The sequence below is a fragment of the Amblyraja radiata genome, chromosome 31 (genome assembly GCF_010909765.2).
Source record: "Amblyraja radiata isolate CabotCenter1 chromosome 31, sAmbRad1.1.pri, whole genome shotgun sequence".
NCBI lineage: Eukaryota > Metazoa > Chordata > Chondrichthyes > Rajiformes > Rajidae > Amblyraja > Amblyraja radiata.
In genome coordinates this window covers 392,098-419,929 of record NC_045986.1, presented here as the reverse complement: position 1 = coordinate 419,929, position 27,832 = coordinate 392,098, and positions in this window count along the sequence as shown.

Genomic DNA, 27,832 nt, shown 5'->3' with positions numbered 1-27,832 from the left:
GGAATTGCGGATCAGTTGGGGGAGGGAGTTCCAGAGCCTGGGAGCTGCCCTGGAGAAGGCTCTGTCCCCAAAACTGCGGAGGTTGGACTTGTGGATGGAGAGGAGACCGGCTGATGTGGATCTGAGGGACCGTGAGGGTTGGTAGGGGGAGAGGAGGTCAATGAGATATGTGGGGGCCAGATGGTGGAGGGCTTTGTAGGTGAGGACCAGGATTTTGTAGGTGATCCGGTGGGAGACGGGAAGCCAGTGAAGTTTTTTGAGGACTGGAGTGATGTGATGCCAGGATTTGGTGTGGGTGATGAGTCGGGCGGCTGCGTTCTGGACCAGTTGGAGTCGGTTGATGTAGGTGGAGCTGATGCCAAGGAGAAGTGAGTTGCAATAGTCCAGAACGGGAGGAGATGAAGGCATGGATGAGTCTTTCAGCAGCAGGCGGTGTGAGAGAGGGTCTGAGTTTGGCGATGTTGCGGAGATGAAAGAAGGAGGTTTTAATGACATGGCGGATGTGAGGCTCAAGGGAGAGGGTGGAATCAAAGATCACGCCAAGGTTGCGGGCCTGGGGAGATGGGGAGACAGTGGTGCCGTCGATGGTGAGAGTGGGGTTATTGATTTTGCTAAGTGTGGCTTTGGAGCCTATGAGGAGAAATTCTGTCTTATCGCTGTTGAGTTTGAGGAAATTATGTTGCATCCAGGTTTTTATTGCTGACAAACAGGAGTTGATATGGGAGAGGGGGGGGGTTGTGGGGGGATTTGGTGCCAAGGTAAATCTGGGTGTCATCAGCGTAACAGTGGAAGTCCAGATTGAAGTGGCGGAGTATCTGACCAAGGGGGAGGATGTAGATGATGAAGAGGAGGGGGCCGAGTACGGAGCCTTGGGGAACGCCTTGAGTGACTGCGGCTGTAGCAGAGGTGTGGTTGTGGAGAGAGATGAAGTGGGATCTGTTGGAAAGGTAGGAACGGAGCCAGCTGAGTGCAGAGCCTTCAATGCCGAGGTCCTTGAGTCTGGTGAGCAGGATGTTATGGTTCACTGTATCGAAGGCTGCGCTCAGGTCGAGGAGGATGAGGATGTTGAGGGAACCAGTGTCAGCAGAGGTGAGGAGGTCGTTGAGGACTTTGAGGAGAGCAGTTTCTGTGCTATGGAGGGGGCGAAAGCCAGATTGGAGGGGTTCAAGTAGGTTATACGCAAGGAGGTGGGAATGAAGTTGTGACGCAACGATACGCTCCAGGGTTTTTGAAAGGAAGGGGAGGTTTGAGATTGGGCGGTAGTTAATGAGAGAGGAGGGATCAAGACCAGGTTTCTTTAAGATTGGTGTAACGGCAGCAGTTTTGAAAGCGGAGGGGACAATTCCTTGGGACAATGAGGAGTTGAAGAGATTAGTGAGGTAGGGGCAGAGTACGGGGAGGCAGGACTTCAACAGGGGAGTGGGGAGAGGGTCGAGGGAGCAGGTGGTGGGTTTGGAAGAGCTGATGAGTTTGGAGATTTCAATAGGGGTGACCAGGTCAAACTGGGAGAGGAAGCAGTGTGGAGGAGGGGTAAGGAGGTCAGTGGAGATGTTGAAAGGAGGGGCCGTGGTAGGTGGTGGAGTAGATGCTGAGGAGTCGGGTACAGGGGATAAAGATTGATAGATGGTGCTGATTTTATCAGCGAAAAAGTGGAGGAATGAGTTGCAGAGATCCGGAGTAGAGGTAGGGAGAGTGTTGGCTCGAGGCTTGAGGAGGTTGCCCACTGTGGAGAAGAGGGTTCTGTGGTTTAGGCAGGGATCGGTGAATATGGAGGAGAGGTAGGCAGATTTTGCGGCAATGAGGGCATCTTTGTAGTCAGTGAGGTGGAGTTTGTAAGCTTCAAGGTGGACTGTGAGAGATGATTTTTTTATTAGTCGTTCGAGTTGGCGACCAGTCTGTTTCAGTTTACGAAGTGCAGGTGTGTACCAGGGTGAGGATGTGTTGAAAGTTACGGTTCTTGTTTTGAGGGGGGCCAGAGTGTTGAGGGAGGTAGACAAGGTGGAGTTGAGATGGTTTGTGAGATCATCAGGTGAGATGGGGGTTGAGTCCAGTGGGAGAGTGGTGGAGAGCAGGTCAGAGAGATGGAGGGGATCAATGGATTTTAGATTCCGGAAGGTGATTTCTCGGAGGAAGCGGGGGCGAGGTGTCGGAGAAGGGATGGTGAACCGTATAAGCTTATGATCAGAGAGGGGGAAGAGGCAAGGATGGAGGTCGAGTACCGGTTGATTTATGGAGCAGACCAGATCAAGGATGTGACCTTTGTCATGGGTGGGAAAGGTGACGTGCTGAGAGATAGAGAAGTTGTCCAGTAAAAAGGCGAATTCAGATGCGAGCTTGCAGGTGGGGGAGTCCATGTGAATATTTAAGTCACCAAGTAGCAGCAGACGTGAGGAGAGGGATGAGGCAAGTGTGAGGAGTTCAGTGAAGTCAGATAGGAAGGAGGGGTTTGGTTTAGGTGGCCGGTAAATGAGGATGACTGTCATGGAGGAAAGGGCTTTGAAGGCGAGGAATTCAAATGATGCTACTGGGGGGAAGGTGAGTTCAGTGATACGAAAATTCTGGTAGTGCATCCGTGGATAACAAGGGAAATCAGGGATAGTATCAAAGCGAAAGATGATGCGTACAAATTAGCCAGAAAAAGCAGCATACCGGAGGACTGGGAGAAATTCAGAGACCATCAGAGGAGGACAAAGGGCTTAATTAGGAAAGGAAAAATAGATTATGAAAGAAAACTGGCAGGGAACATAAAAACTGACTGCAAAAGTTTTTATAGATATGTGAAAAGAAAGAGATTAGTTAAAACAAATGTAGGTCCATTGCAGTCAGAAACAGGTGAGTTGATCATGGGGAACAAGGATATGGCGGACCAATTGAATAACTACTTTGGTTCCGTCTTCACTAAGGAAGACATAAATAATCTGCCGGGAATAGCAGGGGACCGCGGGTCAAAGGAGTTGGAGGAATTGAGTGAAATTCAGGTTAGCCGGGAAGTGGTGTTGGGTAAATTAAATGGATTAAAGGCCGATAAATCCCCAGGGCCAGATAGGCTGCATCCCAGAGTACTTAAGGAAGTAGCTCCAGAAATAGTGGATGCATTAGTAATAATCTTTCAAAACTCTTTAGATTCTGGAGTAGTTCCTGAGGATTGGCGGGTAGCAAACGTAACCCCACGTTTTAAGAAGGGAGGGAGAGAGAAAACGTGGAATTACAGACCAGTTAGTCTAACATCGGTAGTGGGGAAACTGCTAGAGTCAGTTATTAAAGAGGGGATAGCAGCACATTTGGAAAGTGGTGAAATCATTGGACAAAGTCAGCATGGATTTACAAAAGGTAAATCATGTCTGACGAATCTTATAGAATTTTTCGAGGATGTAACTAGTAGCGTGGATAGGGGAGAACCAGTGGATGTGGTGTATCTGGACTTCCAGAAGGCTTTCGACAAGGTCCCACATAAGAGATTAGTTTACAAACTTAAAGCACACGGCATTGGGGGTTCAGTATTGATGTGGATAGAGAACTGGCTGGCAAACAGGAAGCAAAGAGTAGGAGTAAACGGGTCCTTTTCACAATGGCAGGCAGTGACTAGTGGGGTACCGCAAGGCTCAGTGCTGGGACCCCAGCTATTTACAATATATATTAATGATCTGGATGAGGGAATTGAAGGCAATATCTCCAAGTTTGCGGATGACACTAAGCTGGGGGGCAGTGTTAGCTGTGAGGATGATACTAGGAGACTGCAAGGTGACTTGGATAGGCTGGGTGAGTGGGCAAATGTTTGGCAGATGCAGTATAATGTGGATAAATGTGAGGTTATCCATTTTGGTGGCAAAAACAGGAAGGCAGACTATTATCTAAATGGTGGCCGACTAGGAAAGGGGAGATGCAGCGAGACCTGGGTGTCATGGTACACCAGTCATTGAAAGTGGGCATGCAGGTGCAGCAGGCAGTGAAGAAAGCGAATGGTATGTTAGCTTTCATAGCAAAAGGATTTGAGTATAGGAGCAGGGAGGTTCTACTGCAGTTGTACAGGGTCTTGGTGAGACCACACCTGGAGTATTGCGTACAGTTTTAGACTCCAAATCTGAGGAAGGACATTATTGCCATAGAGGGAGTGCAGAGAAGGTTCACCAGACTGATTCCTGGGATGTCAGGACTGTCTTATGAAGAAAGACTGGATAGACTTCGTTTATACTCTCTAGAATTTAGGAGATTGAGAGGGGATCTTATAGAAACTTACAAAATTCTTAAGGGGTTGGACAGGCTAGATGCAGGAAGATTGCTCCCGATGTTGGGGAAGTCCAGGACAAGGGGTCACAGCTTAAGGATAAGGGGGAAATCCTTTAAAACCGAGATGAGAAGAACTTTTTTCACACTGAGAGTGGTGAATCTCTGGAACTCTCTGCCACAGAGGGTAGTCGAGGCCAGTTCATTGGCTATATTTAAGAGGGAGTTAGATGTGGCCCTTGTGGCTAAGGGGATCAGAGGGTATGGAGAGAAGGCAGGTACGGGATACTGAGTTGGATGATCAGCCATGATCATATTGAATGGCGGTGCAGGCTCGAAGGGCCGAATGGCCTACTCCTGCACCTAATTTCCATGTTTCTATGTTTCTATGTTTCTATCGAACGGTGCCCCAACGGCGACAACTCACATGCTCCAGGTCTAGAATTATGTGCCGCCAACACCAACATTTGCCACTACTGTAAAACATTTAACCACTTCGTGCAATGTTACCGTTCTCGCGCGGCTCGTCATTCCCAAATCAAAATGTGCGCCGGTTAAAACATGAACCTACTGATAACGAGTTTCAAGAGCGTGAAGCTCCATCCCCTGCTCTCCTCCCTGGAGCCAAGATAACAGTTCAGACATTCACGCCCTGCTCCCTTCCACTAACAAGCGACTTGTCCCTGAAGTATCCCTGATCGTTACAACAACATTGCACTTGCAAAGATTAACACTGGTGCGAAATGTAATGACATGACTTTATCTGAATTTAAATGGATACATAATACTGAACATGTTGAAAACCCTACGGCCACGCTACGAGCCTTTGGGGGCGAGGTATTGCACCCACTTGGAGAAACCGAATTAAAATGCATCGTGGAATCACAGGCTCACACACTTATTTTTGTCATTGTCCGGGGGGGTTCTGCAACCCTGCTTGGCATCAATGTATGCCAGGATCTAGGCCTGGTCTCCGTTAGGCCTGCTGTCCATCAAATCTCTCACACCGAGGGCTCCGCTCAGCAGGTACTCTCACAATACAGAGAACTGTTTGATGACAAGCTTGGAAAGCTACTCATCAAGTACAATATCGCTACTGATCCAAATGTCACTCCTGTGGGCCGAGCTCCACGCAATATTCCACATGCCATGAGCGACAGAGTACACAATGAGCTCCAGCAGATGGTCTCCCTGGGTGTCATTGCCACGGTTACTGACCCATCTGACTGCGTTTCCACCATGGTGGTTGCAACAAAGAAAAACCATGAGGAAATCCGCATCTACATCAACCTCAGAGTCCTCAACACAGAGATCAAACGCCCATACTACCCGATGCGAACGGTACGTAGTACATCTGTGTTCTCTGTCCTGGATGCTAAAAGTTCGTTTTGGCAGATCCCGCTGAACACTGACTCATTCAACCTCACGGCGTTCGGCACTCCCTTCGGCCGCCACATATTCCTGGGAATGCCCTTCGGCATCAAGTCTGCCAGCAAGGTTTTCCAGCGCACAATTTTACAATTGTTTGCAGGGTATCCATGCGCCATCATTTTCGATGTCATTATCGTTGCGGGACAGGACATGGCTGAACATGATGCCAATTTTAAAATAGTATTAGACCGTGCTAAAGGCATTCATCGCAAGCTCAACCCACAAAAATGCAGTTTTCGGGTCACAGAGGTTAACTATGTCGGCCATGTTTTTACCAGTGATGGTTTCAGAAAGGGCCCATCCAAGACCACGGCCATCAACGAGATGCCAGTTCGTACTGACGTTACGAGTTTACAGAGATTCCTGGGAATGGTCAACTACTTAGGGAAATGCATTCCCAACCACAGCGATATATCTGCCCCCCAGTGGGAACTGGCACACACATACATTGTCTGGTCCTGGTACTCACAGCACCAAAGGGCCTTCTAAATCCTTAATTTGTAGCCGGCCAGCTTTAAAGTTGCCAGTGACACTTACACGTGATGCATCCCAGTCTGGACTTGGCACTGCTTGCCTCCAAACCTCCACCGATAGCGACCCCAGGCGTGCCGCACCCTGACTGAAACTGAACAACGTTCAGACCAAATCGAAAAGGAATTACTTGCTGCAGTTTTCGCCTGCACATAATTTAAATACATTATTTTTCGTAAATATGTGACTGGAACCAGACCAGCAGCCGCTTGACACTACCCTAAACAAAGCCATCCACGCCGCTCCGGCTTGCCTGCAACGGGTGATGATGCAGCTACAGCGTTTCGAATATAGTATAGTCTACAAAAAGGGCAAGGACATGCACATAGCTGACACGCTATCAAGAACCCCATGCAAAACCAGCGAACAACAGCCCTCAGAACAAGACCATCTCCCAGTAATGAAGGTGTCGTATGTTCCCACTGAATGCATAAGCAGCCTGGCAGCGCACACTGCTACTGATGAGACTCTTCAATTACTGTCTTCAGTCATCCGGCATGGCTGGCCGGATAAATAACACAGTACCCCACTTGCGATTCGCCCATACTACCTAGTTCGCGATGAACTGGTACAACAGGACGGGATTATAGTCAAGGGTCACAAAGCAGTCATCCCAGCCGTTATTCGGGCCAAGTATTTACTGCCGTCCACATGGGCCACCCCGGTGTGGAAGCAAACCTACAGAAAGCGCAGACCATGTTTTATTGGCCTGGTATGACCAAGTATATTCGCGAAAAAGTCGAAGTCTGCGCTATCTGCAACAGTCTAGCGCCACACCAACAGAAACAACCTTTGCTCTCGCATCCGGTTGCTCCTCTGCGGTAGTGCAAGGTCGCTACCGACATATTCGAGTGGCGTGGAAAACACTATCTTCTTCTCGTTGACTCGTATTCGGGCTGGTTCAAAATTGACCTACTCCAAGCCGTCACATTTGCCACGGTCATCCAGACGTTGTCACGCCTGATCTCCGTGCACAGTTCCCCTGCACTTCTCCTGTCTGATAACACCAGTCAGTTCACCAGCCAGTGCTTCAAAAACATCGCTCAAAGATGGGATTTTCGACATGTCACCCGCAGCCCTGAATTTCCGCAGTCCAAACGACTGGCAAAACCGGCTGTCCGGAGCTTTCACAACTTGCTAAATCCGATGTGTTCTTGGACCTGCTGAACTAGGAACATCGCCCGCGATCCCATACTGGGATCTCCAGCCCAACGCCTGATATCTCGTCAGACCCGTGCTACCCTGCCCATAGCCCAGCAGCTGCCGCAGCCACATGTCCGTTCACCTCCTGTTGTCCAGAAACAACTCCAGCTGAAACGTGATGCACAGAAACTATCTTTCGATAAGTTCAGCACACCGCTTAAACCTCTTTCCAGTGGACAGTTGTTCGCCTTCAAACCGCCAAGGACTATGGCGGTTTGGGTTACATTTACAGCCCTGCCAAGGAACCGCGCTCTTACCTGGTAAGCGCAGACGGAGGCCTTTACAGAAGCAACCGTCAACATCTCCTTCCTGCGGCTCCGTATCAAGAGGTCACACGTTTGATGTACCCTCTCACTGCCGGGCCGACTGCTCCCTCACGCCCAGTTGCAGCAGAAGAACTACTGAACGTCCGCCCTGCGGCTTCTCCACAGCGTTCGGCGCCCCGCTCGCCCTCGTCGCCGCCTCCACTCTGCGGGGGAGGGGTGGTGTGAACGAGTATGTGGGTACGGTGTGGGGGGAGGGGTGGTATGTAGGAGAGGGGGTTTGTGGGGGTTGGAGGGGCGATGTGGGTGGAGGGGTCTCCGGTACCGTCCCCGGTTAATTCCCCGGTGAAAGGAGGAGACGCGGATTTATACCGCACGCGCGCCGGACGGATCTGTAGGCCACCCCTTAGATATATAGATTTTGTGTAACCATCCATACCTTCGTGTATGTGTTATTAGCGTTTCGGCTACCGTATTATTTAGTTAGCACGTATTAATGTGTTTCTGCTTATTGGCTCGCGTTTTAGTTGTGCTTTATTTCATTTCTGCAAGGAAGGATGTAGATTGGTTACTTCACACCAACCAATTGTATCCTACCATGCGGTTTATATTATCAGAATATAAATCAAATTGTGGGTTGAATGGCTGCTACGCTTGCCTTAACATTATGCTGAAGTGTACTGTGAGTAACATTAATACATATGTTGTACCATGTTGTGCGAGTGATCGACCTTATTACACTTCGGGAAATTAACAGTGAGCATTTATATTTTCCATCCACCTCAAACGGCCATCGATCAGCTTCCTACAATCCACAGAGAATGGTCCTAGCGTAATCAACCTCGCGGTATATCTCCCAATTAACATCATAATGCACCTCTTTATACCATTTGCATCTTCATTACATCCTTCTTATAGCTGGTCTTCCAGAACTGCACACGGTTCTCTAACGACTGATATATATGTATCAGGATGTGCTGATTTCTGTTTTTTTATCCTTCCCACTGAAGGTTAGCGTGCCAGTGACCTCCTCCACCCACTGCCACCTGACTCGCCATTTTGGTAACAATGCACCAGTACCCGAACGTGTCTTTGCTATTCAGCACTCCACATGGCTCTACTATTCATTGGATAAACTCCACCTTGGTTTGGCAAAGCAAAGCGCACCAATTTGTTTTTGGCAGACGTAAATGTATTTTGCCGTTCATTGTCCCATTTTCCCAGCTGATATATAACGCCCTTTTTTTTAACTTAGGTACCCTTGAGGCTGTTCACCATTTCACCCATTTCGAAGTCATTTGCAAATCTACTTACAATGTCAAGGACATTGTTATCGGAATCCCCAATGCGCTTCTCATATAACAGTGGTCCGAAAACTGATCCCCGAAGCACTCTACTGGTTAAGACAAGAAAAAGCGCCTCTTTCTACCTTTTATCTGTACTGGCGAAAAGGCATCGACGTTAAACATATCTCTCCTGAGATATTGTCCGACTGTTTGTATACTTGTATGATATATAATACTGAAAATGTGTTCACATTGACAAACGTAGAAAAATGTTTTTCCCATAAATGACACTAGTGTTCAGATTACCGTAGTTAATTTATGCAAACATTTTAATCCCAACTATTTATAATTCAGGCCAATTGCATCGTAACACGTTATCAATGACATGGGGAGGGTGGGTGTTGTGGGGGAGGGAGGGTTGTGTGGGGGAGAGGGGTGTGGGTAGGGGGTGTGTGGAGGGGAGGGTGGTATGGCGGGGTGGTGGTGTGGGGGGGAGGGGGTGGAGTGGGGGGAGGGGGTGGTATGGGGGTAGGTGGTGTGGTTGGGGGAGGGGTGGTGTGAACGGGTATGTGGGTATGGTGTGGGGGGAGGGGTGGTATGCAGGAGAGGGGGTTTGTGTGGGTGGAGGGGGCGACGTGGGGGGAGGGGTGGTGTGGTATGGGGAGGGGTGGTGTGGGGGTGGTGTGTAGCAGAGGAGGTTGAGTGGTGGTGGAGGGGTGTCCCCGACTCCACACACCGGCTTCCCCGACTCTCAGCGGTTTCCCGAACTCCACTCACCGGCTTCCGCGACCACTCAGTGGCTTCCCTGACTACTCTCACCGGCTTCCCCGACATCACAGAGCGGCTTCCCCGATCGCTCAGTGGCTTCACCGGCATCCCAGATTCCATTCAGCGGCTCGCGATTGACAACGGGTGCCGGAAGGGGCGTGGTCGTCCCGGCAAATGACGGGAGAAAATATTTTTACACCTTAATAACTTTTGTTGACCGGAACAAAACGTGGTCCACCTGCAGCAGATGAGAACGGTGAGCAAGGCGGCGGAAAAATCCGAGCGACATAGGGTACCGATTTTGCGCTAATTTAAAAACAACGCAAACCGGAAGACGACAAGATGAGTGTTTTAGTAATAGCATAGATAGAAGATATATTTAGATAGAAGATAGAAGATAGGATAGATGTGTGTTTGCATAGCTAATAAGTAACATAAATGTGTTTACCGCAGTGGTGAATAATTAGTTCCTAAAGCCAGATTTTTGTTTGGAATATATGGGTGAAAGCGGCCAGACGGTGTTTCATCATATTTTTCAATTCCCCTCTAAAGGTTCTTTGCGAGGCAGCATAAATAAAGGCGTTGGTGCAAGTACTTAAAAATCTTAGTTTGTAGCCAATGTCTTCTGCGATACTGAAAACATCAGTATCCTTTGCCTTCATTAATTGATTATCTGTAAAATACAGAGAGATGAAGCAGGCAAAATTGACGACCCATAACAGAATGAAGCTGCCAGATATTATCAGCAGTAAGATTATTGACTTTCTTCGGTTTTCAATCTCTTGATCCGACTGCCTCTTGTCGCTGTTGCTTTCCCTTAGTTTTCTTCTGACACTGTTAGCCAATATAATATGCCTGATCGTCAGAATGTTGAACACAACGATCAACACAAATGGTAGAAATGGGGTTAAGGTGGTTTCCAACCGCAAGAATGCAGCCCAAATAGGTAAGATGTAGAAGTTCGAGGTTACTTTGCAGAACCATTGATTTTGCAGCTACATTGCCAACTTTTTCTAAAGGTTCAAACAGGAAGTAGACTGGAATATTTTCCAATACGCATATCAAAGATAAGACTGTTATAACATTCGTTGCATTTTTTTCAGTGCAATATTTTCTTCTTAACGATTGATAGCAAATTGAAACAAACCTATCCAAGGTAAAGGCCACGGTTATCCAGACAGAACAGTCAATGGAAACATAAATCAGAGTCATAATAAGACTGCAAACGGGAGTGTAATTAAGAAATGAATGTGAAAAATACGCCTCGGTACCCCGATAGAGTATTCCGCTGACTACCACGTGCTTTAGATTCGCTGCAGCCATCGACACGAGATATCGGGTGATGCAACTAGAGAGTCCACATTTTCCATAGGATAAGATGGCGATTGTCACCATGTTCGCTGCAAATAGAAAGAAAGTGCATTAATAACGACTGATAATCAGAGGAATAATTGCTAAATCATTTTATATTATAGTGGGTATGGATTTAATTGCACATTTATCCATCACATGTCTTCATAACTATCAGAATATTGACTAAATGGAGCTTTTGCAACTCGTCCCTCGTTGCAATGAGCGTTTTACCAGCTTCGGGATTTCTGAGATATCATTGCATTAATCCCCAAGCGTCTTGTGGATCAATACCTTGGAATTCCCATCTGGGCAGTTGTAATTGTGTTCCCTTAACTAGATGTTTAGAATATGTGTCTGTCATAAGGGAGACCGATTTGCTTTATCGCGCTTGATCAAGTTAATGCTGCGACATATTTACGGAAGGATTTTGGACTCCTAACTGCCGATTAATCAAAAGAGCGTGTGACCAAGCTGTCTAATCGTCATTCTTGTGTTACTCGAAACCTTCTCCTCAAGCAGTTTCTGTTTTTACTAATAAATTAAACCCGATTTTAAAATATTTCTCTTATGAATGTAAAGAAAACATACTCTCTGAAAGGTATCTTTAGGTTCGTTTTCGCATTTAGAAGTATTTATTTGGAGGCGTACCATTAGAACATCTCACCAAGTGATCGACAAACCGGGTGGCGCCACCGCAGTGGCTGCCTCGCCAGCAGCTCGTTAATCATTTCACCCTTTTTGTTATTTTTAGTGTGTCTAAATGTATGTTTTAATGTTGTTAGAATGTCTTATGTGGGGGTGGTGGGGGTGGGGAGAAATGGGAGTGGAACCCGTTTTTCAGTAACTTATCTGGACGGAGATGCGTCTTTTCTCTGTGTCGTATCTCCGCACTGGGTTGATGTTAATACCGCTGAATCTACAAACGTGGAACCTTCATTCCAATTGCGCCAAACATAAATGGATTCTCAATATTCTGAGAATAGATGGACTAGTGGACATAAATTTTACTTAAGAAAGCTAGGCGGCAATCATTGCCAGCCCTTTATAACCGCCATTGATTGGGATCCAAACACCGAACGCCAGAACACTATATCAGAGCATAAGACATAGTAGCCAAATTAGACCATTCAGCCAATCGAGTCCATTCCGTCGTTCATTATGGCTGATCTATTTTTCCCTCTCAACCCCACTTTCCTGCGTTCTCCCATAACGTGTGCCGCCCTTTCTAATCATGAACATTGCAATCTCCACCTTAAACCTACCCATTGATTTGGCTTACCCAGCTGTCCGCGACCATGAATTTGATAGATTCGCCGCCTCTGGCTTAAAAACATCCTGCTCATCTCCATTTTTAAGGTACATCCTTTTATTCCGGGGCTTTACCTTGTAGTTCTAGACCCGCTACTGGCAACACTCTTTCCACTCCATCTAGGAAACCTAATGTACATCCTTGCTTTTATATTATCGTCCCGACGAAATCAATGCTTATGCCCCTGTCCCACTTTGGAAACCTGAACGAAAACCTCTGGAGACTTTGCGCCCCAACCAATGTTTACATGCTGTTCCCGGGGGTTCCCGGAGGGTTTTGTCAGTCTCCCTACCTGCTTCCACTACCTGCAACCTCCGGCAACCACCTGCAACCTCCGGCAACCATCTGCAACCTCCGAGAACCGCACGGAAACCTTGGGTGGGGCGCAAAGTCTCCAGAGGTTTCCGTTCAGGTTTCATAAGTGGGACAGGGGCATAACATTGCACTTGCCTTCCTTATCGGGACTCAACCCGCACCAGCACAATCAAGTCCCATTGCACCTCCGATTTGTAAATTATCTAAGGTCGACTAAAATGCTGGAGAAACTGAGCGGGTGCAGCAGCATCTATTGAGCGAAGGGAATAGGCAACGTTTCGGGCCGAAACCATTCTTCATACTATCTACCCAGTTTTCAAATTATCTACCCATTTAGAAACTAACCGACGCGTATATTCGTTATCTCCGCGTTTTGTTTCTTAATTGCCTTTAGATGGTTTCTAAAAGCGTCCCAATCCTCCAGCTTCCAATTAGCCTTTGCTTTTGTGTTATCTTTGACACTCTTTGTTAGCGACAGTGGACACATTCTCCCTTTCAAATGTTTTTTCCTCTTTGGGATGAAAACGTCCCGTGTCTTCTGAATTTCTCACAGAACCTCCTGCTATTGTTGATTCACCGTCCTTCCTGCTACGCCCCCTTCTATTCAACTATAGCTTCCCGATTCAACGCACAATACCGCATCAATAATTGCCTTTTCTTGAGTGTGCTTAATTACTAACTGCTTTACGAAGCCATCTCACAGATATTCTACACATTACTTCTCTTTAGACCAAGTACCAACCTGATTTCTACTTGCAACTTGAAACCACCCAAGACCACTGTAAATTAATATTCGTTCCATGACGATCCTATTTCTTTCCAGATTGATATCCCATAACGTTCCTTAAAGTGGTTACTACTGTACAAACTCGAAAATTGTAATTCACCAATAGCTTTCCATCTCCCACCCAAACATCCTGAAAAATATTGCTTTGTTTTCGCATACCGTTGCCCCACTGATAATATATCCTTATACCTTGACACTAACCTGCGGTTCCACTTCTAGCTTCACTACCATCCATGGATTCAAACAGCCCTTCCAGATTACCCAGAGATTCACATGTATTGTACATTCTCTGACTGTTAATTCTACAGTATTCACTTCTCTCGAAATATCGAAATGGGCGGTTAATATTAAAAATATAACCTTCTGGCTGGATGACACTGATCAGCAGCCAGATTGGTTTAAGATGGAGAAGGAGGATTGTTTACCTTCTGGCATAGGTTCGATTCTCTTAGCTCCAATAAATTTGAATAAAAAAACATATGGAGGAAACCCGATTATATATAGTGTTATCCGCATCTGGAAACAATTACAATTTACTTTAAAATTGGGTAATTTATCTCTTTTCCTCCCTATTGCAAATAACCCTTCTTTCAAACCGTCTGTCTTAGATATAGGATTTGTTCAATGGAAAACTCATGGAATTAAAACGCCGGGAGACCTTTATCAAAAGGGGATTTTCGTCTCTTTTCAGGAATTGCAGCAGAAGTACGAATTAAATGGTCATATTTTTTTTTAGATATTTACAATTTAGAGATTTTGTAAAAAATACATAGGGAAGATTATAGATTTAGGGCCCCAGAAATCCTTGATGAATGTTCGAATCGACATCCCAATACAAATAAATTTATATCTTATATTTATAATAACCTTTTAGATACTGACATTCCGTCATCAGAGTCATATAGACGAGCATGGGAGCGTGAACCGGCACAACCAATATTGAAACACACATGGGATGAAAGTTTACAACATATATATAATTGCTCGTTAAACACTGGACATTCCTTAATACAGTTTAAAATATTACATAGATTACACTTTTCGAAGACAAAATTAAATAGGATCTTCCCAAGTATTTCCACTCTCTGTGACGAATGTCAATTTCAAGAAGCAAATTTAACTCATACTTTTGTAACTTGTATAAAAATGCAGATTTATTGGACGGACATTTTTTAAATTATATCTAAAGTTATCGATAATCAACTGGACCCAGATCCGAAATTAATAATGTTAAGATTATCAGAATTTACCACAAATCTTACGATAAGCCAGGGACACTTTCTTGATTACAGTTTAATAACTGCGAAAAAATGAATACTTAAATTTGGAAAAAAAACAGTAACCCCCACAATTAAAATGTGGACCGAGACTTTGCATTTGGAAAAAAAAGATTTGTATTAATTGACAAACCAGAACTATTTTCTAAAATATGGTCTCCATTTATCGATTTTTTAAAAAGAAGTAAACTGGTTTAACACAAAATTAAAGTCACAACTTGAGTTTAGGGTGGGATGAACAACTATACTCAACATCTCCCGGATCTATCTCCACAATCTTTATATTTGTAATTTCCTTTCCTTCTTGCTTTTTTCCCTTTCTATTAGTTTATAGTCTCTCTTATCTCTTTCTTTCTCTATTTTTTTCTTTTTAAACAAACTTTAAAAATTGAAGCTATGTAATAACTCTGAAACCAGTTTGTCGTTTATTATCATTGGTACATATGCTTTTAATTAAAAAAAAATAAAAAACAAGAAAGAAATGACGACATGCAGGCTAAGGGGCCGCTTTGTCGCTTGCCTCTGTTCTATCCGCCATGTTATCCTGGAATACCCGGCTGCTAGACATTTCAATGCTAGATGTCATTCTACAGCCGGATGGTATGAACTCTGAATTCTCCAATTTCCAGAAACCTGCTCCCCATGCCCCTTCCCGTGCTACGTGTTCGCAAATCAATCCTTATGCACATCATCCAGTACGCTTCGAATCGAGTCAAATCCCTATATGGTTCCCATGTAGCCTCCCCATCTCTCATAATTAGTAACATAATACACTTTTATTTTCCATCAGATTCCAAAGGTTACGCACAACCACCAATCCACCACTCATAACCTGTATCAACTAGTCACTTGTAAGATATTGTCTCATCCACGCCCCCCACCCTCTTTATATAGTCTATCTTCTACTTCTCTTTCCTTTCAACAATGGTTTAAATTCAATCGTTAAGCGGTATTAATGCAACGATTTCGGCGGAATGGAATTAAAATCAGTATCATACATAATAATTTAGGCAGTCATAAAAGGATACCGAACGCGTGCATCAGTAATTATTCAAACACGTCTCCTGAAATGTATCCTAGCAAAAATATCTCCGGACATATCTTCGACGATGTTGTCAGGAGGAATAAAGATCGTTTACGGACGATGAAGTCACTTTGCGGACGATGAAGTCCCTTTGCGGCCGAAGAAGTAATAACTTTTATTGCAATTCGAGAAGAACGGCAATATTTGAGCGAATGTTCTTCGACTGAATTTTCGTCGTCCATCCGACATATTGAAAATATGTAAAAGCTTGAAGCGGCAAAATGTGTTTCTACGTTTCAACATCAAGCCTATTGCGCAAAACAGTGAGCAACATTTGATGTTGTCAACAGAGGGTTACATAATCGTTAGGCAACGATACATTGTATAAAGGGATCCACGTGGTCAGATACAATACGCAACACAGATTACAGCAAAACCGCAGTGGAACATTCGTCTGGACGTGTGTGACGTTAGGCTCGCTTGTCAGTTAATGAAATATGAACGATAGAATTATTAGCTATACGTTGGATTCCAATCATCCATCCAGTTGTTTAGGATTCAGTCAAGCTGCCAGCGCACGCCGTCGGCGGACGATGGGCCCTCCTGATCATGTACCCTGTCCGCACTTTCATCGACAAGACAGATCACTACACTTGTTGAAAGGGAGGAGGAGGGGTCATTTTAACGTGAGTAGAGAGTGTTTATATTGCCTCGGATGCACCAGCCTTCTGTTATGTGGACAAACCAATTAAAAAAACATTTTAGCGTTGTGTTATCTATATCAAAACACTAAAAAAGCAATTAAATATATCCATTGCACAATCGCAAACTTGACTTACCAGGAATGCCAATAATCACAAGAGCATGACAGTAAATACGTTCTATATGTAAATTTACGGTCAATCCCATTATCAAATTGGAGCAGCTCTTTTGTGAGTCGATCAGATGTGCAGATCCCCAACTTTCAATCGGAAATTTGATTTATATTTCAGAGACACCTCTAGGGATTAAATGACACTGCAAAACGATTGTAGTCATTAACTCACGTGATCTCTCTGAGAAGGGAGCAAATTGTTATCTGTCACTGTAGGCGCCTATTTTGATACAACGTGCCACAAACCTTTGATGTGAATTAATAGTAAGATTAAACGAGAATTTACCAGTTTGAAGTTTGATCGTTATTTTATGAGGAGTAACGTTGAGGGATTACGTGCAGAACCCCGCCAGGACGCATGCGTGTCATTCTTCAAAGCAGCGATGTGAAATCACAGATAATTGTAATGACTAAACATAGTAAGATTAGAGAAGAGATACCAGTTGAGTATATGATCAAGGGTGGGAGCGGAGGGCACGTAATCCCTCAACGTTACTCCTCATAAAATAACGATCAAACTTCAAACTGGTAAAGTCTCGTTTAATCTCACTATTTTACTTCGGAGTCACGTGTGTGACTACGTGAAGATTTTAAAGCTCTGTGATTTCATGCCGTGGAACGAGTCCATGCATCACATCTGCCTTGATTATGGGGAGAATAGTGTTGACATCATTAGACATCAATACGATATCGAAAAACCCAACGATAAATATATTAACACCAAATTATAGCCCCTATTTATGGGGTAAATTATATTACAGAACTTAAAATTGTTTCTGCAAATGTTCCAGGTTCAATGACTGGTTTGTTATAAAGTCGTTGGAAAGTTTTCTCCGTTGACCATCCTGCTGTCTTGAGGATTTGGTCCATAGGAACCTGTTTTAGCCATCTAGAGATGGTCTGGATTGTCACTGTTTTGAGTGGCTGTTTGTAGCTGATTAAAAGTGACATTTCTTTCCCTCTGATGATCTTAGTATACTCCATATATAATAGTAAGCGTGTTACAATACAGAGACGACCATCTGTCGGGTAGGCCCTGAATTCTGTTTTTAAGCCTGCTGACCCCTGTCTGTTCTGTTTGACTAATTCATTGAAGTGAAAAGTTAAATTTCCAGATGAAATAATCATGTTGTCCAGCATTAGTTTCTGTAGTGACTGGACCCTTTGTGCCGTGACCAAGGCCATCAGAATGACCGTTTTCATAGTCAGTTTCTGTAGGGACAGACCTGTAGCTGGAAACAGTTTCTTAACATGGTCAGTACAATGCTCACATCCCATATTTTGGAGTACCTGGTTCTTGGGGGATTAACATTAAAAATGCCCCTCATGAGTTTGGTTACCAGGGTGTGTCCCAACAGAATGCCGCTCTGTTCCTTGCCACAGGTATGTTGACTTCTGGCGCAGTTGATGGTGTAGACCAATGCATGTTCCTTTAACACAGTGACCTCACCACTACTAACCGCTCCCCATATCACCAGTATAATTGTAACCTCCCCACCTCCAGATCGCTCTCTAGCTCCGGTGACAGACCACGGACAGCTAGGGCAGGAATGTGTATGAATAGTAATGTGTGTGATTAGTAATAACATAGTAGTGAAGACATAGTGCGTTTCAACTCGTCTTTACAGATGGCACTATGACTGAGCCTCTCATCGTAATGGAGGCTTGCCAGGAATTCCAGAACAGACGGGATGTTCATAGATCTGTGGGTGATGTTTATTGTTGTGACAGTGCTTCCCATTTCTTGATGACAACAAGTAATGTTTTTTGATGGACTGTCTGTGGGCCGCTGAAATAATATCCACTGTTCGGTCCGTCAGTCCCAGGTGTAGTAGAGGTGCTTTCAACTCTACAAATTAATAGGTTTATATAATTATGACATGGGTAACTACCCCTTGTTGCGGGAAGAACCAGTAAATTAGGTCTATGATGGATGGTGATGCATGGTTCTAATACCATGTCGTGTATCACCGGGACCCATGGTTGAGTAGGCCAATCGGGTACTATCAAAATACCAGACGCGGAGTCTTGCTGTATATTCCTAAATACCCGACTGATGAGGCAGAAAGGAGGGAATGCATAAATAAACAATCCCCCAATGCAGCGAAAATGCATCTGTTGCCACTGCCCCAGGTTCTGGTTCCCATGAACATAATTCGATAACTGGTGTGAGCATGGATGCGAATAGGTCGATATCTGGTGTTCCATACCGTGCTGTAATTTCAGCAAATACATTTTTATCCAACATCCATTCAGTGTTTTCATTGAATTTGCGTGACCTGTTGTCTGCCACTAAATTTAGTTTACCTGGTAAGTAGGTAGCTGATATCCAAATATCTCTCTGGATACACTATTGCCAAATAGTGTTGGCCAGAATGTCACATGATGTCGATATGTCAATTTGTAGTTTAACATGCTGGTGATTTAACCCAGAACAATATGACTTAAGGCCATGGAATGCTCTTCACATTCCGAGGTAGTTTATGCCCAGTGTTTGTAATAATGATGCGTCCTGTGCATTCCATCTCCCCCACAGCTGGAGATGGAATTGGTAGCATCCCATCCAAGTGCACTGGCATCAGTAATAAGTTCCATAGACGGGTAGCTGATAATGTTTGGATCGGAACAATGCCTAATGTTGTGTTTCCACCATTTTAGTTCCATTGTGCCTCTGTTGGTAACTTCATTGGTCTGTCAAAATGACCCCCATAATTTTTGAGTGCACGTATGTTTGCCCTCTGTAATTATTGATAATGTAAAGGTCCGATTTGTGTGGCTGGAACGCAGCCACTATAATGCCAATTATTCTTGCTACCAGCCTGATGGATGGTTTTGTTTTGCTGCAAGCCTCCATTAAGGCTGTAACCTTTTCTTTCGGCAAAGTCACTGACATGTGAACTGAGTTAAGGGTGAACCCCAGATGATCCATTGTGTTAAATAACATCTGTGGTCACCTCTAATGGGTACTCTATAGTAAGCATCTTTTAAATCGATGATTGCCATGTAGTAACCTAGGAATCAATTGCTTAGCAGTAACAAAGGTTCCCATCTAGTAATGAATATATATTACGAAATAATTCAAATTAGTCAAATCTATGATGATGCGGCAACCACCATCTAGTTTATGATAAAGATTTTGGACACGAATTCCTGTGATTCGTGTTGGATATCTTCCATTACTCCTTTTTTATATGGCCACTGTAGTTCAGCATGCGCTTTTGATTTTTTCTTTGCCTGTAAGCACGAACATTCGGTTCGGTACATACTGAACTGGAGGATTATGTTTTGTATAAATTCTATGGTATAACCCTATACTTCTGAAAATAGAAGTGTCGGTAGTTAATTTATGCCATGCATCCAGATAGAATTGCAATCTCCCACCAACCACGTAAGGAACCAGACCCACCTACCTCCATGGTTACTATTGGTAGGTTTGTTACTTTTTCGGCATCCTCCATGGACGTTGAGGCGCCGGTGTCTGGATCTGTAGTTGGGTCGGTGTTGAGGGTTAGCGCATTCCCCATGAAGTAGTTTTTAGACGTTGCGTTAATGAGCCCCAGGATTTTACCCTCTTCGTCAAGTTCTTTTACCTGTTTTGATATGTTGCCTCCAAATAGTAATATTGGTGGTTTGGAGGTTCCAGGTTTGCATAGGCCTGCAAATTAGGGTCTAAAGCCGGTTGGATGGCACTTCTTCCTAATGCTGTTTACTCGTATTGGTAGTTGCAAAATAAAGCCAGTGCATCCTGGTGATCTTGTGTCATGTCTTTTTTGTTTATTGTGAGGGCGAAAACCGTAATTCCCGCTGTTAGGACTTTCAGAACTTTCTGTAGTTTCAAGTCCCTGGCTCTGATTGAGGCTCCCACATGTTTTCAAATACACTGGTTGACACTGAGAACATTCAGTGTTTTGCAATTCCCTGGTGGTAAGTGTCTTGCTGTGGTGTCCAAATAATGCCTGTCCTTATAGCTGGTTGAATGAGAAGTAGTCAATACTTGCAGCTATTTTAGGTTTCAGGTTTTGGCCAGTTTGGTCGGGTTGAATAAATTTGGACACCATATCCAATAGGTTTTCTTGCACCCCATGTGCACTAGGGGTATGTTCTGCACCCCTCTTCAGGGTCAGCCCAGAATTGACCCCCTGTACTCCCCTCTGATGAGGGAGGAACACTGTGCAGCCCTACAAGAGGTACTGCTGTAGGACTTATTAGCTGCCCACTGTGACCAGTCTCCACCTCTCGGAGCCTGCCACTTTGTACCTGCTCCAACAGTCGCTCCAGCTGGCTCCATTGCGTTCGGGCACTGGCCACTCGCTGCTGCTCCAGTTCCTGCAGCCGCTCCAACCGGCTCCAATGCTCACGGGCACTGGCCGTCGCGGCTGCTCCTGAAGCCGCTTGCTCCTGAAGCCGCTCCTGCTCTAGTTCCTGCAGCCGCTCCAACCGGCTCCAATGCGCACGGGCACTGGCCGTCGCGGCTGCTCCTGAAGCCGCTCCTGCTCCAGCTCCTGCAGCCGCTCCAACCGGCTCCAATGCTAATGAGCACTGGCCATCGCGGCTGCTCTGAAGCTGCTCCTCCTGCAGCCGCTCCAACCGGCTCCAATGCTCACGGGCACTGGCCGTCGCGGCTGCTCTTGAAGCTGCTCCTCCTGCAGCCGTTCCAACCGGCTCCAATGCTCACGGGCACTTGCCGTCGCGGCTGCTTTTGTTCCCCGCTCCCAGCCGCTCCAACCGGCTCCAATGCGCACGGGCACTGGCCGCTCGCGACTGCTCCTGAAGCCGCTCCAACCGGCCCCAATGCTCACGGGCACTGCCCGCTCGCGGCTTATTCAGAGTCGGACTCATCGGAGTCAACGACTCTGTTAGTTTTTTGCTTCGCTCTACGCCCGGCCGTGGCCGGTGAGGGGGCGAAGTCGGGCACAGCTCTTCCCATTACTGGAGACGGCGTGCCGTTGGCTGCTGCTGCCGGCTGCCCGCAACTCCGCGGTTCTCCCCCGCCAGCTTTTCCGCAGCATTCGTGGATCTGGTCCATGTCTCTACCTGTAAGGTAAGTGGAAGGAACGCAGAGTCTCCTTACCTGCTGTTCCCGGCTTTCAAATTCTGCCCTGCTGTGACTCGTTGCAATGCGTGTAGCGATATGCAACGCATGCGTCCTGGCGGGGTTCTTCACGTCGTCACTCACGTGACTCCGGAGTAAAATCAGTAAATATATTTGAGTTTTGATTTTCAAATACTACTGGCATGTTCCTTTGCACAATATGGTGCACGTCTTGATGATTTTAATGCTCTTTCGTCAGACCAAATGTTCAGGAAGCTGCAGGTATAAATGTGTTGGAAGCATGTTCAGATACTAAGAGACTACAATACATTTTCATAAAGCTGTCCAAAAGCTTGAACAGTGACATTCAATGAAAACTACTTTAACGGGATATTGTATGGAAACGATGTCAATGGATATGGGACAGCTGCAAGCAAGTAGATCAATTGCAGATAGCCACATAACGACCTGGATGAAATCGGCGGAAAGATCTGTTTCCGTACTGAATAACAGTGCTTTTATGAATCAATGACGGTGACGAGTCAGAATTAAATTATCATGGCAAAGATGTTACCCTATATCGCTATGATTTTTACGCTATCTTACTTACCGTCCCTCTCTCCTCCAACCGCACCAAGGTTGTTTCTCCGACCGATGAAGTTGTAGAAGTTATTCTTCAATGAAATTCTTCTTTCATGAAATTTACTCTTCACGCCAAACTTGCGTTACAAAGTCTGGGTACGTTGCTCTGCCATACTATGATTATTTGGCAGATTAACACTTTCTTGTTTGAAAGGTAAGTTTTCACAACAGTTCACTGAATAGTTCATAACATACATGTATTTCAATTCTTCCATCGACATATCTTCAGATGGTTTTCTGGTACTTTCCTCAGAGTCGTGATTGTATGACTTCATCACCGGCTTTTCTAATTCATCATTGGACATTTGATTAACAGCAATGGCAGGACAGTTCATCTGATTTTCGTTTTCGTGGTTCCTTTTCAAGGAGCCATAGATAACCCACCCAAGTCGGGTTTTTGTAGCATACGGTCCTTCACATTGGCTCCTGATAATCTGTATAGGTTCCAAAGCCTTCAAAACATTCATTCCGATCAGTGAATCAACACAAGAATCTATTTCAGATATCTTGTCATCCTTCAAGTAAGGCCATTGATTTAATGCTTCATGTCTTGGTATATGTTGACGACCAACAGGCATAGTTCCATGCATAAACACTTCAGATATCGATATGAAATTATCTCCATCCAAACTCGACATTTCCATACTCGTAATGCAGTGACTCATGCTCTCTTTATCTTTATTCATGGTACGTAATCGAATCTTCGTCTCTTCTCGTCAGGCTTTCTGTGCAAAAGGTAGTCGAACTTCCATGATCCAGAAAAGCATATGTTTGCAAAACTGCATTCGTCTTGCTGGTCCTTACTTGCACTGGTAAGATAGAAACATTACCACCCCTGCCCCAATATTGTCTTCATATTCTTCATAATCTTTCATCTTGAATCTTCGACACCATCTTATTATGTGACCAACTTCATCACATAACAAACAAAATACTATTTTCTTGCTAGTAGACACCTTTCCTTTTCTTTCATCTGTCTTTTCCATAGATACCGTCGTGATAGCAAAACTACTTATCTTAGATTCAGATCTTTCTTGGCTTTTGGTAAAGGTAGAACCTTTGATAGTTGCCATCTGTTTATAATCTTCAATATTCCCATAGTGTGGATCTAACATGTACCGTACTTCCTTATCCAAGAATTCCACCAGGTCTGGTAGCCTGGCTACTTGGTTCCTCTTCTCGTATTTTGCCTGCTTTATCTCACCACTTTTCTCTCGTTCTTCTGGGCAACCTGCTCACGATGATTCTAGTATTACTCACAAGATTCATTTCCTCCATGTAGCCGAGATTTTTCATCGACCTGCACCATTCTCTCAGAAATATTGCATACTCATTCAATTTTTCCACATCTTCTTACTTGATTTCTTTCCAAGCATGGGCCTTTTCAATGTATGCATTCGCAATCCTCTGTTCATCACCAAAACGTTCTTCAAGTAATCTTCTCGCCTTTTTATAGCCCTGGTTGCCTGGCTCCTTCTGACAACTTTTTACAAGTACCTTCACACTTCCACTTGTGTACTTCACCAGAAATCGTAAGCGCTCTTTTTCATCCTTAACTTTCGGCTGTAACACCTCCTCTAGTGCCCTTACGAAAGTTTCATAGTCCAAAGGATCTCCACCATACGTAGGAATTTCTACTGGTGGTAGAATGAGAGAGGTATTTTGTCGAGCTATAATCTAATTCAATTCAGATTGCCTATTCAACAGTGCCAATAATCCAACCTGATTCCTTTGGCTTGACTCCACCTGTTGATAAACAGGCAGTTGTGATTCAAACTGGCTTGTTCGAGCCTGTGCATCAGGTCTCAAAAAACCGTGGTCCGCTATTGGTTTGTCTCGAGCATCCTCAGACGCCCCAATAGTAACTGGTTTCGATCTAGCACTCATTTGCTGAGATAAAGTTTTACCCGTCTTCCCCTGTTCCAATGGGTTTTCAATGCCTAAAAATCCAGTGGACCTCCATTGTGGAATTGGTCCAACTGTTAATTAATTTCGAGCAGTTTTTCTTCTTGGTCCTGAGCTCATCGGCCTCGACGATCTAGAGATGCATCTTGACCCCTCGCCTTCCAGTAGGTCCTTCCTGGCTTTGGCCACCGCCATCTTTGTATCTAATTCCAGTTGTTCCTTACGTCAACTCATTTCATCTTGTTGTCGCGTCATCTCTTCTTGCTGTTGCGTCGTATCTCCTTCTTGTAGCGTCATCTGTCGCTCGATCTCATGTTTTTTCTTCATGGCATGCGCTCCTATTGAGAGTGCAGCTAAATCAGCTTCTGCTCCCGATTGAGCAGTAGCCCTCGAAACCGAACTGGCTGAGCAACCAGATCTGCGGCCTGATCTTCGTGAAGACACATTCGAGATACTATCTCCCGGTGCAATATCATCACCTCCTTCTCCTTCTCCTTCTCCTTCTTCTTCTTCTTCTTCATTAGTATCTCCTTTTCTGTAAACCTCACATTTGTCAACTTTAGCTAACCATGTTTCTGCAACTTCCATGGATTCATCATAAGACTCCGTATTTTCTGAATACCAAATCATGTCTTTCACGTTCCTCTTGAGAACGCTCTGTTTCCAGTAGTGTGTCCTTCTTTTATTTAAGCTCATTGTTAAGGGTACGTATCAGGCGTAATTTATCCTTAACCATCTCCAGGTTAGCTTCTGATTCCATGGCTACCGTCACACTTTCAAGCACCCTACTGATAATCTTCCACAACTTGTTTCTATCCGATTCAGTTTCCTTCTTTATGGCATCCGCTTCTATTGAGAGAGCAGCTAGCGCAGCTTTAGCTCCCAATCGAGCAGAAGCCCTCGAAACCGAACTGGCTGAAGAACATGATTTATATCCTGAACTATCTGAGCTGCTACTGCAGCCTCTGTTGCTGCTGTCGGCTTTTTTGGTCACAGACTTTGCAGGCAGTAATGAAGGCTTGCCCTTTGCCATTCGTAATTGGGCTACGGGGGTCTTCAACTTAGGCTCTTCATCACTTCAAGATACTTCGGTAATTTCATAATCGGACTCGCTGTCCGAACTGGTACTGGCCTCCTTGGCCGCAGGCTTCAGAGCGGCAGCAACCGCCTTGGCCAGCGTGGAGTCAGCTTTCTTCTGTGCAATTGTGGTGGCAGGTTTTAGGGTTGCCTCTTCATCACTACTGTCGTCTGACAAGTCACCGATTTCCATTTTACTCACTCCTGCGGCTAGTTTCTTCTTGGTCACGCCTGCTTTTCCATTCGGAACTTTTGGAGGTGGTATAGCATTGTACAAACCTTGTTGTGCCTTGTCTTTCGCAGAAGAATCATCATCTGAACTGTCAGACTCTTCACTGCTTGAATTTTCATCTTCCATTCTGGCACCTTGTTGCTTCGCACTGCCAGCTACTAAGCTCGTAAGTTGTGATATAATTTCAGATAACCACATCTCTGCCTTATCCATGAAACCATTAAATATCTTCCACTTGTCTTCCCACCACCGGGTGTATCTTCTGGCTTTTTCCCGAGACAGCATTGAACACAGCAGTACATTCTGTTTCTTGCCAACCTCCTGGTAGAGGTTCCATAGTTGGCTCATATTAGACATCACCTTGATCTCGTTCTGTTCTAATTCCATTAATGTCTTCTGTGTTTCAATTAATCTGGTCACCTGCAACCATAATTCACTTCTCTCTATCTCGGTTTCCCACAAATAGGCAGCTTGTGAAATATCTGTTTCTTCAAGTTGTCTGGGTCTTTCTTCACCACCACGTGGTTCTTCTGGCATAGCTCTGCTTTAATCTTCTAAATTCATGATTTTAAAGAGGTCTTGGCAGAATGCCAACTCTTTAAATTAGTCGAGCAAGTCTCTGCTAGTAGCTGTGGCTTAGTTTTTATCAACACTTTCTTTCAAAACTAAAATATACTGATAATGTAGAGAACATCTCTCTAACATCAGGTGCAAAATGTAGCTCTAATTCAATGGAATGCACTTATCAGGAGCAACTCAAAACAATCCAAGGTCGGTCTGCTTTCCCCAGACAAGCTGGAGAAAACACTTTCTGAGCTCTGTTACAGAAGTCTTTTAATTAAAGCCGTGATTTTAATTCAAAGAGTAAGAATCGATTTGTACTCACAAATCCAGTGATACGTCTTTAGATACGTCTCGATGATGTAGATAGACCTCTAGGCTTTTCTGGCCGAGATCTAGTTCCTCCTGGAACCACTTTATTCTGGCTAAAACCTCTCTGAGAATCTTAGCCAAACTTTTGTCCTCTTCACTGGGACTGTATTTCTTCTTCAGTTCCACGACTGGAACCAGTCTTCTTTGGCTATGCCTCACCGAGGTCTTAGCCTTCTTCGCTTCGATCCAATCTTCTGCCCCAATCTCTGGGACTGGTATTTAACCTCCCTGCCAGAGGTATCCTTCTACTTAATGTAGCGGCAGATTATCATATCTTTGAGGTAATTCCCACCTGGCCGCTATTTGGTTAAGCATGGTGGAAGGTGGTGTCTTCTAAACGCATGCGAGCTCACTCATAGAGACCTTCAGAGCTTTTTCTCTGATATGACTTCAAAACACAGTCTTTTGCTGAATAAATGTTTTATTGTTGATCGAAAAGAGTAAGATACATCCAAGTTTCTTCCGACGAGTTACTACAATCTTCTTCGAACTCCAGCTTATTACTTTTGACATTAGCAAACTCCTCGTGTCTCCGTAACACTGGCAAGATCTGGCATGATCTCCTTTAGATCTCCCATGCACCCCGCATGGCCCGCATGGTCTTACATGTCCTTACATGGTAGAAGGGTTAACCTTCCCCATGGTCTCTTCAAACTAATCTATAAAACTAAACTTCCGCGCAAGCATCTAAGCTCCAAACACGCCCAAAACATGTCATAAATCCCACCCACAATATAACGGGCAGTCTAAAATTTAAAGGCACATGCCATCCTCAATGACATGCAAAACAGGCCTAATGGCCACCACACATACACACTCACACTTTAAAAATAAAAGAGGTAAACTTTAAAGCAGCTAGAGTGGGTAAGCACATGACACGGAAGGGGGCCAGGTGTCCAGAATACACCGCCAGGGATAGTAATGAAGGAGATGTGAGAGCGGCGTGCATGATGCTTTTAGATAGGCACATGTATATGCAGGGATTATTTCAAAATGACGTTGCTCTTGGAAACGGACCACGCAAATATATTAAGAAATGTATGTCCCCTATTAATAGCTTTCCATATTTTGCTAACAATAGCATAATGTCTAGTATACATAATAAGCGACCTTGTTGGCAGTTGTTACGCAGTTACCTTAACTAGCAGTAGCAAACATTATCTGAAGGACTTTGTTTAAAGGACTGAGATGTAGCCCAATTATTTTGAGATGCTTAATCGTCATTGCGTTTCCCTGGAGGAGAAGAAGTTGGGATGTAATGTCAAAATTGTACAAGGCATTGGTGAGACCAATTCTGGAGTATGGTGTACAATTTTGGTCGCCCAATTATATGAAGGATGTCAACAAAATAGAGAGAGTACAGAGG